Raw genomic sequence first — 17,548 nt, 5'->3', positions numbered from 1 at the left:
ACCTGGAAATGTAGGATTAAATTAACTGGGCATTGTCAATGGGGTGTATGCCTACAGTGTGATGGCAAGGGGGGAAAAAACAACACCTATTTGTCAAACTATTCATACATTTTCAGTAGGAATAACAGAGGGAACGGCTCAACAGGTCTAAGAAAAGGAGATCCAGAAAGGCTATTTAGTAAAACATACAGATCACCAAGAACAAACGTTCTGCCAGCAGTTTTAGGTTTCTTGCTGCATTACTAACAGAAGTACATAACTATAGGGAACAAGAAGCTACTTGTGCTAGGCTATGCCTTCATAATATCCTACAGCCACGAGGGAAGTTACACAGGGATTTTAACAGTATAATGGGCCCAACGATTCAAAACATACTTCTTCTTTAATGCAAGAACTAACCTTACAGATTGCTTTGCCTTCAGTATCCTCAAAGAACAAGGAGATATTAAATTATCCGTAGGACTCCTAAAAGGATTACTGGAAGGGAAAAAAAAAATAATTAAAAAAATTATAGCATAGCCATTGTCAACTTCCAAGAACACGCGCAGGTAACCGATAGATTTCCCAGACTAACTTACAATGTAGATGAACACTTTCCAATCTATTAAAAATAAACCCTCTGCACAAATTATTAAATTATGTTTTTTTACATTTGCTTTGCTCACTGCCTCTATAGTCCCTTTGAGAAGGGTCTTGTTCATTCCTTCATAGTCAACACTAAGTAGACAAGCTATATTGAAAGGTATTGTGCCACCATTAAATATAATTGTAACATTTGCCATTTATATGCTGTTTAAAAAACCTTATGACATTTACTTCCATAGTATGGCACCACCTGATGTTCAAAGTGAAAAGCAGTGTGCTGGTCCACCTAACATGCTCAGTCACTTCCCACAGCCAGTTCTCTGCATAATGATTCTCTGTTCACTGCAGAGCTATCAATAGAAACTGCTTTCTGCCCAGCTTGTCAGGGAAGTAGCAGAGCCTCTGCAGAAGCATGGCGATATACAGAGACTACTTGTCAGCTTGTCAGGATGCAGAGCTTTACAATCCTAACAGCATACTTAAAACACTGTATTTGCCCACTCAGAAATTTGTTTTATTTCAATAATTTCTAAGGGAGTGCATAATGTGGATGTCACAGTATTTCTCGTCACTACTCACTTTCCCGGCAGATAGTGAACATTGGATGCAGAGAACTGACTATTTTGTCAGCTGCCAGAGGTGGAAGGAGACTTTATTCTGCTCCAAGCCCACACAGCAGCACAGATTAGCAGCAGCGAGAACACAGGGAGGAAAAAAAAAAATAGATGACTTTTTTTTTCTATGCTAAAACCAGCTGTTTTATAGTAGTCTGCAGTATTAACAGAATTTCTAGACTTCGTACGAAAGCGATTCATGAAAAAGTCCATTAACCCTTTACAGTGCAGTCTCACATGGCATATTTGATTTTTATTTGCACAGTACAAATATGCTGCAGAAAACGTTACAATGTAAGCCTATGGGAAAGATTCTGCAGCGCAAAAAAATTAAGAAACTTGCCCGAGTTGCAGAACTTTTTTCCCATTGGACAGTTTTCTGCAGCAGAAATACACCGCGTGTGACTGCACATTTAGGCCCTGTTCACACAAGAGTTTTTTTGCAGGCAGAAAATTCTGCCTGGAAAAATCAGCTCCGTTTTTTTTTTTGTGGTTTTGCACCACACGCGTTCTTTGAGGCTTTTTTTAGCTCTCTCTTCAACAGAAAAATTGAATAACAGCAAGCTTTTTTGGCGAAAAAAGCGTTAAACATCGTGGAAAAAAAACCAAAATGTTTATTTCCATCTCCCATTGATTTCAATGGAGTCTGAGGCAGAAGACGCTTCAAGATAGGGCATGTCGTTTCTTTTTACCACAAGAGTTTTTTTTTGCTTTGCAGTAAAAAAAAACGCCTCTACCTCCCATTGAAATCAATTTCGGACGTTTTTTTGTCTGAGTGAGCGGGCAGAGCCTAAGTGCCATTATGTCTTCTATATACTGCATGTAGATAGAGATAGGAGAGCAGGATACTCACACTGCAGAAGCATGCAGGACATTATACAGCAGTACAGACCAGTGTAGCTGAGAATCCAGCACTGGGGTGACAAATCTTACCAGCAGCCTGTGTCTCACTCTGCTCCTGCTTCCACCCCCTTCTACTTGTATAGGCAGGCAGGGAAGACTCACACCCCACCTTCTGCAGCAAGTCTAACCAGGGACGGACTTTGTTTGACAGCCAGGGGTGGACAGCAGATTACAGGAAGAGACATCTAGTGGCAGTAACTCTGCATGTACAAAATTGTTATATATCAGGTATACTAGTCGATTAGCATAGCCTGTTTGAAAAGCTAGCGTCCATTTAAGGGATGTGTTGTACGTACCTTAGCTGTGCCTGTTTTCGCTTTGTTATGCTGGGTGTGACTGGCTGTTGTTGGTTAGGATGAGTATTAGCCTGCAATCCTTTACTGCCACTCATTTTTCAAACACTGTAGTTTAAACCTGTAACCTACACAAGATGACAAATTCATAAATCTAAGTAAAATAATATTCAAACCACAGATAATAAGTTACAATAAGACTAGCAGGGGCTCACACATTCAGTAACCCCCCACCAATAGCACATCTAGAAAGCCAGCTGTAGAACACATTCCGAGAGCACCCCCACAGGGATTCACTAAGTTAAATGGTTGTGTCCCGGGAAAAAAAAGGATTCCCTTTATGGGATAGGTTAAGGAGGACCGGTCATAACCATCTGCCATAGGCCCCATGCACACCACCATAAAAACGCCCGTTTTTACGGGCCCACAGACTTCTATTGGCCACGGGTACCTCCCCGTATGCTTACGGGAAGGTGCCCGTGCCGTTGAAAAAGATAGAACATGTCCTATTTCAGGCCGTAATTACGACACGGGCAGGCCCATAGAAGTCTATTGGGCTCCCGTAATTACGGGCGGCTACATGTGTGCAGCCGTAATTACGGGAGCGTTGCTAGGCAACGTCAGGGAATTTCAATATTTGAATAAAGACAAGCAGAGCAAATGGCGTTTGGACAAGATTGTTACATCGATCGGGCAAGCGAGCGTTCACATGAATGCTCATTCCTAATCATTGTAAACAGGGCAACGGCCAGCAGATGAACGAGCAAACGCAACCCAAAATATCTTTATACTTGGCTGCCGACAACGATAACAGAAGTGCTGGATCTGTGGTCTTGGGTAACCTGCAATTTCCAAGCAAGCGGGCTGCAGGACTAGGAGCCGCAGCTATGTTTTATAGGTAGACTGGTCACTAGATACCGGACAATGCAAACACTGAAACGCCGCTTCCGTCTATCAACAGCCGACATCTAGTAACGGAACGCCCCAAGCAATGTCAAAGGCGCGCAGACCGTATAAACAACGACATGTCCGGAGAAAAATGAAGCTGGAACTACCGGACCCCCTTTATTATGTCTGCATGAAGGTCAATTACCTCCCCCGCCTTCCTAATAACCAGCTGTACGCTGAGCCCGCAGCCACTGCTCTCCCCGCTCACCTGCGTCCTGAGCCAGACTACGCACAGTCACACAGCTGACTCCTATTTATGCCGTTTTTGAATTCAGCGCGCACCTGTAAAAGCGCTCCGCGTTGATTGGATGTCTCCATAGAAACAGTCGATGGCTCCCGTCACGTGTTGTTGTTTTCCACTGTATCAACAAGAGGTCCGAGTGCTCGTTGCGCTTATGTGGTGGCGGAAAATGCAGGATTCTCTTCGTCTAACAAACGTATTTAAGTACGTAGAAAACGTCGAGAAAATGGAGAATTTATAAGGGGACTGAAGACAGTGTCGGTTGCTCCGCCTATTGGGAGTGTATTGTTTTGAATGTTTGAAATAGCCTAGGTTATGTAATCATCCTAAAGCTGATCCCTGAGCTTGTGGTCTATACAGTTCAGCTTTGATTGTTTCTAGAGAAGCTTTCTCATTTTTATGATTAATACACTTAGTAAAATGATTCTGTTTTAACCCCTCAAAAGGAGAATTCCCATCCCACACATTTCTGGCATATCCACAGAATATGGCAGAAATGTGTGATCGCTCCGTAACCCACACCTGAGACCCAAACCTGTGGCGATCGAGGGTCACAACAAACCCATCCCACCTGGGGAGGTGCTGAGATCCACATCTTTCTTGGCATAAAACACAGCAGAAATCTACGCCAGTTCATAGCCGGCATAAATTTAGCTTTCAGTAGTACAGATGGCTAGAAATGCACCTAATTTAAGAAAAGGCGTGGGACTCAATAAATTAGGCGCATTTTCAGCAATCTTTTTATGAAGACTGGCCAATGAAACGCTAGGCTTAATAAATCTGCTCCATAATCCAAAGCACCCAGCTTTTAGTTGACTTGTTTGATATCTGACACTACTCGAGAATAGGGTCCGTGATATACAGACCGTACGTTGGCAGTATTTCACGCCCACTTCCGTTTTTTCCTTCAGGATTCTAGCCGTTTTTTTGACAGCTAGATCCCTGACCCATTCATTTCATTGGGGCCATGCACACTTCAGTTGTTTTGACAGTCCCGTTGTTCCATTCCGACAAATGTAGAGCATGTCCTACTTTGGTCCGAGATTCCGTGACCTGGGGCCCATACAAGTCAATGGGTCCGTCAAAAAAACTGAAGGCATCCGTGTGTGACGGAGCCGTTGCCTAGCAACGGCCGGGCAGACAGAAGTACCCGTAGAAAGAGATATTGCGCTGTACTAATCGGCAGCCCCTTCTCCCTATCCAGCATTGATCGGCAGCCTCTGCTCAGCGCTGGATAGAGAGAAGAGGCTGGCGATCAGTGCTGTATAGAGAGAAGGGGCAGCCCTTTCGGGCAGTTTCCGCAGTCATAGAAAGAAAAAGCTCATACGTACCCCGGCCGTTGTCATGGTGACACATCCCTCTTGACATCCAGTCCAACCTCCCTGGATAACGCGGCAGTCCATATGACCGCTGCAGCGGTCACATGGGATGAAACGTTATCCCTGGAGGCCGGACTGGAGGAAGAAGCTTGGAGTTCTGGGTAAGTATAAACTTTTTTTTTTCTGAGTTGTGATTTTTGCAGCAGAAGTCGTTGCACTTTACTATTTGTTGCAGGTTTTTGAAGGAAACATTAGAAATCTATATTGTGAGCGCCGCACATGGTACTCTTTCCAGGGTGCTGAAAGAGTTACTGCCGATCAGTGCAGCCCCTTCTCTCTATCCAGCACTGATCAGCAGCCTCTTCTCTCTATCCAGCACTGATCGTAACTTTCAGCACCCTGGACAGTGTCTACCGCTGGACAGTGAGTACTATGCGCGGTGCTCACAATATAGATTTCTAATGTTTCAGGACCCTGTCGCTGTCCATGCTGTGTACCGCTACTGACAATGAAACGCTGTGCCCCCACTGATATCGGGGGGCATAGTGTGAATGCGAATTTGTTTCCTCTCGGAAATGGAAACACGGAAGTGTACACGGAGTACACACAGGAACCACACTGATACAATCACAGACACACGGATCCGTGAAAACGGTGATGGAAGTGTGCATGAGGCCTTAGCATCATAGAGTACTATGATGCTCTGAACTGTGTTCGGTCCAAGAAATATATAAATATATATATATATATATATATATATACACACACACTACCGTTCAAAAGTTTGGGGTCACCCAGACAATTTTGTGTTTTCCATGAAAACTCACACTTATATTTATCAAATGAGTTGCAAAATGACTAGAAAATATAGTCAAGACATTGACAAGGTTAGAATAATGATTTTTATTTCAAATAATAATTTTCTCCTTCAAACTTTGCTTTCGTCAAAGAATGCTCCATTTGCAGTAATTACAGCATTGCAGACCTTTGGCATTCTAGCTGTTAATTTGCTGAGGAAAATCGGGAGAAATTTCACCCCATGCTTCCAGAAGCCCCTCCCACAAGTTGGATTGGCTTGATGGGCACTTCTTGCGTACAATACGGTCAAGCTGCTCCCACAACTGCTCTATGGGGTTGAGATCTGGTGACTGCGCTGGCCACTCCATTACAGATAGAATACCAGCTGCCTGTTTCTTCCCTAAATAGTTCTTGTATAATTTGGAGGTGTGCTTTGGGTCATTGTCCTGTTGTAGGATGAAATTGGCTCCAATCAAGCGCTGTCCACAGGGTATGGCATGGCGTTGCAAAATGGAGTGATAGCCTTCCTTATTCAAAATCCCTTTTACCTTGTACAAATCTCCCACTTTACCAGCACCAAAGCAAACCCAGACCATCACATTACCGCCACCATGCTTGACAGATGGCGTCAGGCACTCTTCCAACACCTTTTCAGTTGTTCTGCGTCTCACAAATGTTCTTCTGTGTGATCCAAACACCTCAAACTTCGATTCGTCTGTCCATAACACTTTTTTACAATCTTCCTCTGTCCAATGTCTGTGTGCTTTTACCTACATTAATCTTTTCCTTTTATTAGCCAGTCTCAGATATGGCTTTTTCTCTGCCACTCTGCCCTGAAGGCCAGCATCCCGGAGTCGCCTCTTCACTGTAGACATTGACACTGGCGTTTTGCGGGTACTATGTAATGAAGCTGCCAGTTGAGGACCTGTGAGGCGTCTATTTCTTAAACTAGAGACTCTAATGTACTTGTCTTGTTGCTCAGTTGTGCAGCGGGGCCTCCCACTTCTCTTTCTACTCTGGTTAGAGCCTGTTTGTGCTGTCCTCTGAAGGGAGTAGTACACACCGTTGTAGGAAATCTTCAGTTTCTTGGCAATTTCTCGCATGGAATAGCCTTCATTTCTAAGAACAAGAATAGACTGTCGAGTTTCCCATGAAAGCTCTCTTTTTCTAGCCATTTGGAGAGTTTAATCGAACCCACAAATGTAATGCTCCAGATTCTCAACTAGCTCAAAGGAAGGCCAGTTTTATAGCTCCTCTAAACAGCAAAACTGTTTACAGCGGTGCTAACATAATTGCACAAGGGTTTTCAAGTGTTTTCTAATCATCCATTAGCCTTCTAACACAGTTAGCAAACACAATGTACCATTAGAACACTGGAGTGATGGTTGCTGGAAATGGGCCTCTATACACCTATGTAGATATTGCATTAAAAACCAGACGTTTGCAGCTAGAATAGTCATTTAGCACATTAACAATGTATAGAGTGTATTTCTGATTAATTTAATGTTATCTTCATTGAAAAAAACTGTGCTTTTCTTTCAAAAATAAGGAAATTTCTAAGTGACCCTAAACTTTTGAACGGTTGTGTGTGTGTGTATATATATATATATATATATATATATATATCTATCTATCTCTCACTCTCTCCTGTCAGACCCCCACTGATCAGATATTTATCAGCTATACTGTGGATAGGTGATAAATATGAATTATAGGAAAACCCCTTTAACACCAGATCAATTTGAGTTATTTCCTTCTTCCAAAAGCCATAACTTTTTTTATTTCTTTGTCGACATAGCTGTAGGAGGGCTTGTTTCTTACGGAACAAGTTGTCGTTTTTCATGGCACCATTTATTGTACCGCATAATGTACTGGGAAGCGGAATTTTTTTTATTTAAGGGGGTGAAATGGGCAAAAAAAACAAAACAGCGATTACACCATATTTTGGGGGGTTTTGTTTTTACAGCGTCCATCAAGCGGTTAAAAACCCACATATTCATCTTAGTGTACAGGTTAAAATGATTACCGCGATATCAAATTTATATGTTGTTTTATGTTTTACCACTTTTAAAAAATAAAACTATTTGCTTTAAAAAATGGTGTGTGTGTGTGTGTGTGTGTGTGTGTGTGTGTGTGTGTGTGTGTGTGTGTGTGTGTGTGTGTGTGTGTGTGTGTGTTACTATTTTGGGGTACATGAGACTTTTTGATCATTTTTTTATTCCTTATTTTTGGAGAGCTAAGGTGACCAAAAAACAGCAATTTGCATGTTTAAAATACATATATATATTATTTTTTTACGCCGTTCGCTAGGGGGTTAAACAATGCTATATTTTGGTAGTTAGGAATTTTACCATTGCAGGAATACCAGTTTTTTTTAACATTGTTTTAGGGAAAATATATATTTTTTGGAACATCATAAAAAAACTTGAACTGTTTTTTTTACTTTTTTATTGAACCAGTGATCGTTGGATCGCTTGCATGATATACTGCAATACTAATGTAGTGCAGTATATCGTGATACTGACAGTCTCCTTTGAAGCCCTGCAGAGGCAAGGCTTCAGGGGAGTACAAAGATGGCAGACCTGGGGGCCTTCATTAGGCCCTCAGGCTGCCATAACAACCATAGTCACTCGCCGATCCCGTCGCTGGGGGGCGCGATGGCGTGTTTGATGGGGCACCCCCCTGATTCTAACAATTTAAATTCCGCAGTCGCAATTGACTGCAGCATTTGAGGTGTTAAACAGGCGGAATCAAAGTGATCTTGCAGTCGTCACTCGCTGAGTATGGAGCGAGCTTAGCCCGTGAACTCGCTTCATACTTCCCCTTAACGGCTGTCACGTACATGTGTGTGACAAGTCATTAAGGGGTTAAGAAAAAAAATCAAGCTAGAGTAACATTTGTCAAATTTATTAAGATAGATTTTCCTAATAAATTTGTTGCATCTTCTGCTGTCCATGCGCCACTGAATAAAATAAATTTCCGCTATACTTTGCGCAGCGGGTGACCCGACCACCTATTGCTAAACCACATCCACTTTTTTAAAGCAGCAAGAGCTGTGGAAACGCTCCAAAATTGGTTTCCAATTTGCGTCCGTTTGTGACATTTATGCTGTACGGTATGTTTTTTTTTTTTTTGCAGGATCCCTCAGGATGGAATAGCGTAGTCTACTATGCTATTCCATCTTTCAAAAAAAAAACAAAAAAAAAAAAACCTGTAGCTCGGAGGAGACCATAAGCCCTATGATTATGTTGATCGTGTACGTTGGGTGCTTTCCCGACATATACGATAAACGAAGGCCACAAACGCTATAAGAAGGGGGCCTTAGAGAGATCACGCACACATCGACACAAATAAACCCTGTAGGGCGGCACAGAGTACATGTTCTGTAAGGTCTGCATGCTGCCCAATGGTACTTACGTGAGGAACCATATTCACGTTTCATAATTATTCAAAACGTCATGCAATGAAGAATACCACAAACTCTATTAGAAAAACGGCGCTAGTGTGTGCCTATAGCAGATGAATCCATACTGCATGGATCAGTCACAGATGTGCGCATGAGGCCTGAATGAAAGGTGAGGCAATTGGAACATAAATAGGAAAGTGATCTTCTAATGAATTGTTACATAGTTGATAAGGTTGGAAAAAGACACAGGTCCATCAAGTTCAACCTATAATCCATGCTGATCCATAGGAGGCAAAAAAAAAATCCTATGAGGCAATTACCAATAGCCTTATATTAGGGGGAAATATTCCTTCCTTGGTACCACAATCCACCCATTCTCTTAATTACCTTGGTTGCCCTTCTTTGCACCCGCTCCAGTTCAGATGTCCTTTTTATCCAAATGTGCCCAAATTTCTACACATTATTGGTCTGACTAGTGGTTTGTATGGAGGCAAAACTACGTTCTTGTCATCAGCATCTCTGCCTCTTTTGATGCCTCCCATGATTTTAATTGCCTTGGCAGCAGCTGCCTGGCACTAGTAGCTAAAGTTGAGTTTACAGTACACTAATATCCCCAAGTCTTTTAAGTATGCAATAAATAGTAAAAAAAAACACTGGATAAAACTGCCAATGTCTTATGGCCTTCTTATACACAGGTGCCCAAAATTGTATACAATCATCATCAACACATTCTGAACAAAGGACCACTAATATTAATATTGCTTAGCATGTTGTGTTAAACAATTTCTATGCCAAGAATCACAAAATGATGACAATTCAGTGTATTGCTCTAGACAAAACCACAACCCCCTCCCATTTTAATGGCCTAACTTCGCTATTCTGATTTGTATTTATGGCATATCAGAAAATAATTTTTACCTGGATTTCCATTTTAAAGGCGTTTTCCCACCATGGGACTTTTTCCAAACCCCATGAACCAGACTTATTAAATAAAATGCCACCTGACACCATTTTCTTTTTCCGGTTTATGCCCCCGGAGTCTCTATTCTAATTTTGGTACTAGAGGAAACTAAATGGCCGCACACAGCCTCCCATGTGACTGCCGTTTCACTCTGTATTTCTCAGTAACTCCATGCACCTACCTGATATGTCCTGTGTGCTATCCTCACTTCATGTGGAGATTGTACTGAACACGTTCTGCTGTTGCTGTCACACAGCACAGCAGAACCAATGAGTAAGGGTAAGTGTTCACATCTCGTTTTTACTGTACATCTGACGTGCACGTTTTGACATGAAAGAACCGTGTACCACACGGGGTACATTGATATCAATGGCCACGACGAATGACCTAATAGTATAGTTTGTCTATATGTTTTGTGCGCTTACGTTCTATCCTTTTTTTTGCCAAGTCCTGAAAAGCATACGACTACGGTTTTCAGTACTTTTTCAAAACATATAAGTTTTTATTTGTATTGAAGTCAATTGCGACATGACAACATATGCAATCTTAAACCCTATGTCTGCATAAGTAAAACATACGTTTTTTTTGTCTCCATATATGGGAATTTACCCAGATTATGAGACAAAACAGTACCTCCCCCTGCCAAGCCCCTCAGTACTGGCGCCAAAAAACACTGCAGCCACTCCCTACTTCTTCCTTTATATTTAGACTAACAAATCTTTATTGAATTGGCTCAAAAAAAACCAAAAAAGAAACGTATACGTTTTTAGAAGAACGGACACAATAGTATAGAAACATATACGATGTATACTATAAACAAACGTAATCGTATGTTACAAATGCATAAGTTTTTGTATCTTTAAAAATGTATATGTCGCCACATACCACAAACATGTGCACAAAACTAGATGTGAACTAAGCCTAAACGAGGAGCTACAACGCAGGCACCATTGCTTGCTTCTGACACAGCGCTGTGATTCTTTAATGCGCATAAATCGCACTGCGCCCTCAGGACAGCACAACTGCACATGCGCGGTTTGACTGCACATGCGCGGTTTGACTGCACTGCCTAATAAAAAGATAGCGTGGAGATACCTCGCATGCTTTTCCTGGACTAAATAGAACTACTGGATAGGGGTATTTTATTTTTTGGAGTGGGGGGGGGGGGGGAGGGTTATTGTAGAAAAACAGTAGGTTATCTTTTTTATTCATTACTGACAATTGAAAAAATTATTATTTGCTAGACCTATTTAACATTATCGACGAATGTAATTGTTGGAGTACCCCTTTAAAAGGAAAACTAAACCTTGTAATGATAAAAGTTTCCCAGTCTGCAGAATTTGCAGGGAATACATTGCCTGCTGATCTCTTACATTTTTGAATGGTGAGCTCTTAATGGGGTGGGGCTTAGGAAAGCAGGAAATTAACCCCTTTACGACTGCCATACGGCTATATACATTCTAACTGCCGATGTCCCGTGCAGTTAGCATGTCTATAGAGGTCGGCAGGCTAGAAGGGGTTTAATGACACACCGAAGCAGCACTGCACTCTCATGTGTACCGGGGCTTTGAGGGCCCCGGAATACAACCCCCACTGTAGATAGTGGCACTATATACAGTGGGTGGCACTAAGGTCCCTCCAGCAGTAGAAACCCCGGCCAGCGCTCTGGCCGAGGACTCCTCTCCTAGAGAGAGCCCCCTTTCCATCCCCGCTGTAGATAGTGCCACCCCCCCCCTGCAGATAGATTCACACCCCACAGTAAATCGCGCCCCCTGAACTGAGTGTAGGAGCAGAATCCCCGGTGTCAGATCACACTGGCTGGGGATTCCACTCCTAGATAGTGGCTCGGTCTAGAAGCGGAATCCCCGTCCAGTGCGATCTGACACTGGGGATTCCGCTCCTAGACTCCGTTCAGGTGGCGCTATTTACAGTGGGGGGGGGTGAGATGCTATCTACAGCAGAGGGTTGCTATCTAGCATAGCACCCCCCCCCACTGTAAATAGCGCCACCTGAACTGACTCTAGGAGCGGAATCCCGTCAGATCGCACTGGCCGGGGATTCTGCTTCTAGACAGAGACCCTGACGTCACTGTCCATTTGCACAGCAATATTAGTGGCTCTCTAGAAGCAGAAGCCCCGGCCGACACTCTGGCTGGGGATTCTGCTACTGGAGAAGCCCCTGGTGTCACTATCCATATATGGACAAGAACGTCAGCGGCTCTCTAGGAGCGGAACCCCCGGTGTCAGATCACTCTGTGTCGGGGATTCCGCTACTGGAGAAGCCCCTAGTGTCACTATTCATATATGGACAGTGAGGTCATGGGCTACTCCTGGAGCGGAATCCCCGCTCTGGCAGGGGATTCTGCTTTTAGAGTTAATCCCTGACATCACTGTCCATATATGGACAGAGACCTCAGGGGCTTCCTGTAGGAGCAAAATCTTCAGCCAGATGGATTCCGCTCCTACAGGGAGCTACAGCGGTGCGATTTACAGGAAGGGGGTGCCATTTTTGTGGGAGGGGGTGGCGCTATCTGTATCAGGGATATTGCTATCTACAGGGGGGAATGTTGCTATCTACAGGGGGGGGTGACGCTACTTACAGGGGAAGTGGTGCTATCTACAGGGGGTGCTATATATAGGGTGTGTGGCACTATCTACATGGGTACTGTGCCATTATATTGGCACTCTACAGGGGACACTGGCACTATCTACATGGGCACTGTATGTGCCACTAAGTGGCCATTATCTACAGGGAGAACTGTGGCACTATTTACAGTGGGCACTGGCACTTTATGTGGGCAATGTGGCACTATCTACAGTGGTATTGTGTCACTATCTACATGGGCACTGTGGTGTTTTCAGGGGGTTGGGACAAAAAGCCCTAACAAATAAAATACATCCATTTTTTTTTTATAACGCCCATGAAAAACAAATGGCAAATGCCAGTTAAAAACGGTCAGACGGTCGGGAAATGGATTCAAATTTTGAGATGGACATTGATGCAAAACAGCCATGAAAAACTGGACAGTTGATTCGTTGTTGACTGCAATTTTTTTGACGGTCGTATGTGTATATAGCCCTTTTCACTCTCCCCTCACAGCGATCCAGGGTGACAGAGAGAAGAGGACTAATGGTTACAGAGCTCTACAGAGTGAGAGAGTGAGCGTAGATATATAGAAAGATAGGAGATTGTAATTTTAATATATATATTTATCTTTCTAAGTGTTTTCTCTTTAATTTTTAGTGATTTGTCTGCTCACAATAAAAAGTTAAAAAAACACAATTAATTAAACTAATCTAGAAAATGAAAGCCTCATAAGTCTTGTAAAAAAAAATTACGAAAAAATAGTTGTGATATTCAAAGCGGTTCCAAAGAGATCATCGTTTAAAGAAGTGCAAATCAAAAGTTTTGACCTGGACACAGGGGCATCAATGACCCTTGGTCATGAAAGGGTTAATGTTCTAGATGTTCTACTTCAAACAGGGCATAGGGGTGAGGCTCCTGCTACAGACAGTTGTCTTATGGCCAGAGACAGAATTGTGAGTAAGGACAAAATGGCTAATCTTCTGGGACACAAAGCTTTCTTTATATACACTACATGGACAAAAGTATTGGGACATGCCTCATTGAATTCAGGTGTTTCATTCAGTTCCATTTCCACTGGTGTATAAAATCAAGCACATAGCCATGCAGTCTGCCTCTACAAACATTTGTGAAACAATGGGTCGTTCTAAAGAGCTCACTAAATTTGAGCATAGTACTGTAATATGATGCCACAAGTTAGTTCCTGAAATTTCTTCACTCCTAGATATTCCACAAGATCAACTGTGAGTGGTATTGTTGCAAAGAGGAATCTTTTAGGAACCAAAGTAATTCAGCCACAAAGAGGCAGAACGTATAAAGTTATAGCAGTTAGGGCTCGTCCACACGTAACGGAAGTGCCACGTCTTTTCCGGCCGGAATTTCGACCGGAAAAAACACAGCAGAATACAGTAGCAGCGTAATGGATGAGATGCAACAAATCTCATCCACACGCTGCATAAAATTTCCGAGCCGAAATTGACCTGCGGTGCGTATTTCTTGGACCGAAACATGTAAATTCCTGCTACGGAAAGTGTGCAGAATTGCTGCGTTTTTCATAGGAGAGGTCTCCATCTCCTAACATTGGGAAAAACGGAGCAATTTATACACCATTTTCTGCCACAAAAACCACAGGAAATGGTGCGTTTTTGCTGCAGCGGAAAGCCCTTGACTTTCAACGGAATTGCTGCAGAAATTTTCTGCAATTCCGTTGTGTGTGGACAAGCCCTTACAGTGCTGTGGCGCATAGTGCATAAAATTCGCCAACGCTCTACTTAATCACGGCAGAGATCTAAACTTTCTCTGGCATTAAAACCCGCACAAAAGCTGTGCACCGGGAGCTTCAGGGCATGGGTTTCCATGGCCGAGCAGCTGCATGCAAGCCTTACATCACTAAGCACAATGCCAAGCGTCGGATGAGTGGTGTAAAAGCACGCTGCCACTGGATTCTGAAGCAGTGGAAACGTGTTCTGTGGAGTGATGAACCACCCTTCTCTATCTGGCAGTCTGATGTACAAGTCTGGGTTTTGCGGACGTTACCTGCCTGACTGCATTGAGCCAACTGTAAAGTTTGGTGGAGGAGGGATAATGTTATGGGGTGGTTTAAGGGGTTGGCCTAGGACTCTTATTTCCAGCAAAGGTATATGTTAATGCTTCAGGACTCCAAGACATTTTGGACAATTGTATGCTACCAACTTTGTGGAAACAAGCATGACTGTGCCCCAGTGCAAAAAGCATGGTCCGAAAAGACATGGTTGGGTAATTTCTTTGTTGAAGAACTACACTGCCCCGCACAGAGCCCTGACCTCAAACCCATCAAACACCTATGGGATAAACTAGAACAAGGATGGCAAGCCAGGCCCTCTCCTCCAACATCAGTGTCTGACCTCACAAATGCTCTTCTGGATAAATAAATAGTCAAAAATTCCCACAGACACGCTGCAAAATCTTGTAGAAAGCCTCCCCAGAAAAGTGGAAACTGTTTTAGCTGCAAAGGTGGACCATCTCTTTACTAATGCCTATGGATTTAGAATTGGATGTGAAAAAAAAAAAAAAAGTACTGTAGGTGCAACATGTAGGTGTCCCAATACTTTTGTTTATATAGTGTATTTTTCAGTATTAACCCCTTAATGACCATGCCCTTTTGCACGTCAATGACCAAAGATAATTTTTTGTTTTTTCACTGTCGCATTCTAAGAGTCATAACTTTTGTTTTTTTGTTCCGTCGACATAGCTGTATAAAATGCTTGTTTTTTGCGGGATGAGTTGTATTTTTTTAATTGCACCATTTTTTGGTGCATATAATATATTGATTAACTTTTATTAACTTTATTTTAGGAAAGAATTTAAAATAAACAGCTAATCCAGCATGGTTTTTCACTTTATAAATTTACACCGTTCACTATGCGGCAAAAAAGGATTTTACCTTTATTCTATGGGTCGGCATGATTACAGGGATACCAAATACTTTTTAAGATTTTAGGTTTTCCTATGTTTGCAAAATAAAAACGCTTTTAAAAAGAAAAAAAAAAAAAGAAGAAGATATTTACTTGATTTTGAATCGCTGCATTTCAAGAGCCGTAACTTTTATTTCTTAGTCAATGTAGCCATATGTGGGCTTGTTTTTTGCGGGACAAGGTTTAGTTTTCATTGGTAGTATTTTGGGGTACATGGGATTTATTAACTTTTATTTTGTTTTTTATGGGGGAATGGGTGGATTAATTAATGTGTTAACTTTATTGCTTGAGCTGTTACGATCATGGCGATACCATATATATGTTATTTATTTATTTTTACACTTGCTAAATAAAACCACTTTTTGGGGAAAAAGTGGTTTTATCTTTTTTTTTTTAATTTCATAAACTTTAACGGTTTTGCATTTTTATTTATTTTTGTCCCACTAGGGGACTTCACTATGCGATCTGCTGATCGCTTAGATAATGCTTTGGTATACTTGGTATACCAAAGCATTATTGCCTGTCAATGTAAAACTGACAGGCAATCTATTAATCATCCGGCCTAATAGGCAGTTGCTGAAGGCAGACCTGGGGGCCTTTGTTAGGCCCCCGGCAGCCATGGAAACCCAACGGAGCCTCCCAATTTCTTTGCAGGGGCGCCGATGGAGTGATAGAGGGAGGGAGCTCCCTCTATCAAACATATTAGACGCCGTTGTCGCTATTGACAGTGGCATCTAATCGGTTAAACTGTGTATAACAGCCGTGCTCCTGCCGCTGATCGCGTGGGTACACTGGCGGTACCCACGCAATCAGAGCAACGGATATATCCGTCACTATATAGGAAGTAGCACCTGCTAGTGACGGAAGTATTTGTCGCATGTAGTTAAGGGGTTAATTACAATAAGAGACAAAAATAGGATCAAAGATAAGGAAAAGATCAACCCCTTAACGACCAGACCTGAAAAAGCCTTAAAGAGGCTCTGTCACCAGATTTTGCAACCCCTATCTGCTATTGCAGCAGATCGGCGCTGCAATGTAGATTACAGTAACGTTTTTATTTTTAAAAAAACTAGCATTTTTGGCCAAGTTATGACCATTTTTGTATTTATGCAAATGAGGCTTGCAAAAGTCCAAGTGGGCGTGTATTATGTGCGTACATCGGGGCGTTTTTACTACTTTTACTAGCTGGGCGTTCTGATGAGAAGTATCATCCACTTCTCTTCAGAACGCCCAGCTTCTGGCAGTGCAGACACACAGCGTGTTCTCGAGAGATCACGCTGTGTCGTCACTCACTTCCTGCCCCAGGTCCTGCATCGTGTCGGACGAGCGAGGACACATCGGCACCAGAGGCTACAGTTGATTCTGCAGCAGCATCAGCGTTTGCAGGTAAGTCGATGTAGCTACTTACTTGCAAACGCTGATGCTGCTGCAGAATCAACTGTAGCCTCTGGTGCCCTCGCTCGTCTGACACGATGCAGGACCTGTGAGTGACGTCACAGCGTGATCTGCCAGAAGCTGGGCGTTCTGAAGAGAAGTGGATGATTCTTCTCGTCAAAAAGCCCAGCTAGTAAAAGTAGTAAACACGCCCCGTTGTACGCACATAATACACGCCCAGTTGTACTTTTGCAAACCTCATTTGCATAGATACAAAAATGGTCATAACTTGGCCAAAAATGCTCGTTTTTTAAAAATAAAAACGTTACTGTTATCTACATTTCAGCGCCGATCTGCTGCAATAGCAGATAGGGGTTGCAAAATCTGGTGACAGAGCCTCTTTAATGACCAACTAAAGTTTTTGGGTTTTGACTCTGCCTTTCAGCAGCCGTAACATTTTTTTTTTTTAAATTAACGTGGCTGGATGAGACCTTGTTTTATGTGGAAGAATTATTTATTTTTTTGCGCAGTTTGGGGGGGGGGGGGGGTAGAAAAAATTCACTGTGTAA

General features: G+C 42.6%; 1 protein-coding gene across 2 annotated transcripts in view; it reads right to left on the bottom strand.

Annotated features, from left to right (window-relative positions):
* Positions 1-17,548, bottom strand: part of TMEM19 (transmembrane protein 19) — a 67,239-nt gene that overhangs the window by 9,321 nt on the left and 40,370 nt on the right. For both annotated transcript variants that reach the window (XR_012882388.1, XR_012882387.1), the window contains exons 8-9: positions 2,399-2,523; positions 400-477 (exon numbers count right to left, since the gene is read on the bottom strand). The gene's annotated coding sequence lies outside the window, so the exon portion shown is untranslated. The remainder of the gene's footprint in view (positions 1-399; positions 478-2,398; positions 2,524-17,548) is intronic.

This window comes from Rhinoderma darwinii, chromosome 3 (assembly GCF_050947455.1).
Source record: "Rhinoderma darwinii isolate aRhiDar2 chromosome 3, aRhiDar2.hap1, whole genome shotgun sequence".
Classification (NCBI taxonomy): Eukaryota; Metazoa; Chordata; class Amphibia; order Anura; family Rhinodermatidae; genus Rhinoderma; species Rhinoderma darwinii.
The sequence above is the reverse complement of the archived record's forward strand: the minus strand, read 5'-3'. Positions and strand labels throughout refer to the sequence as shown.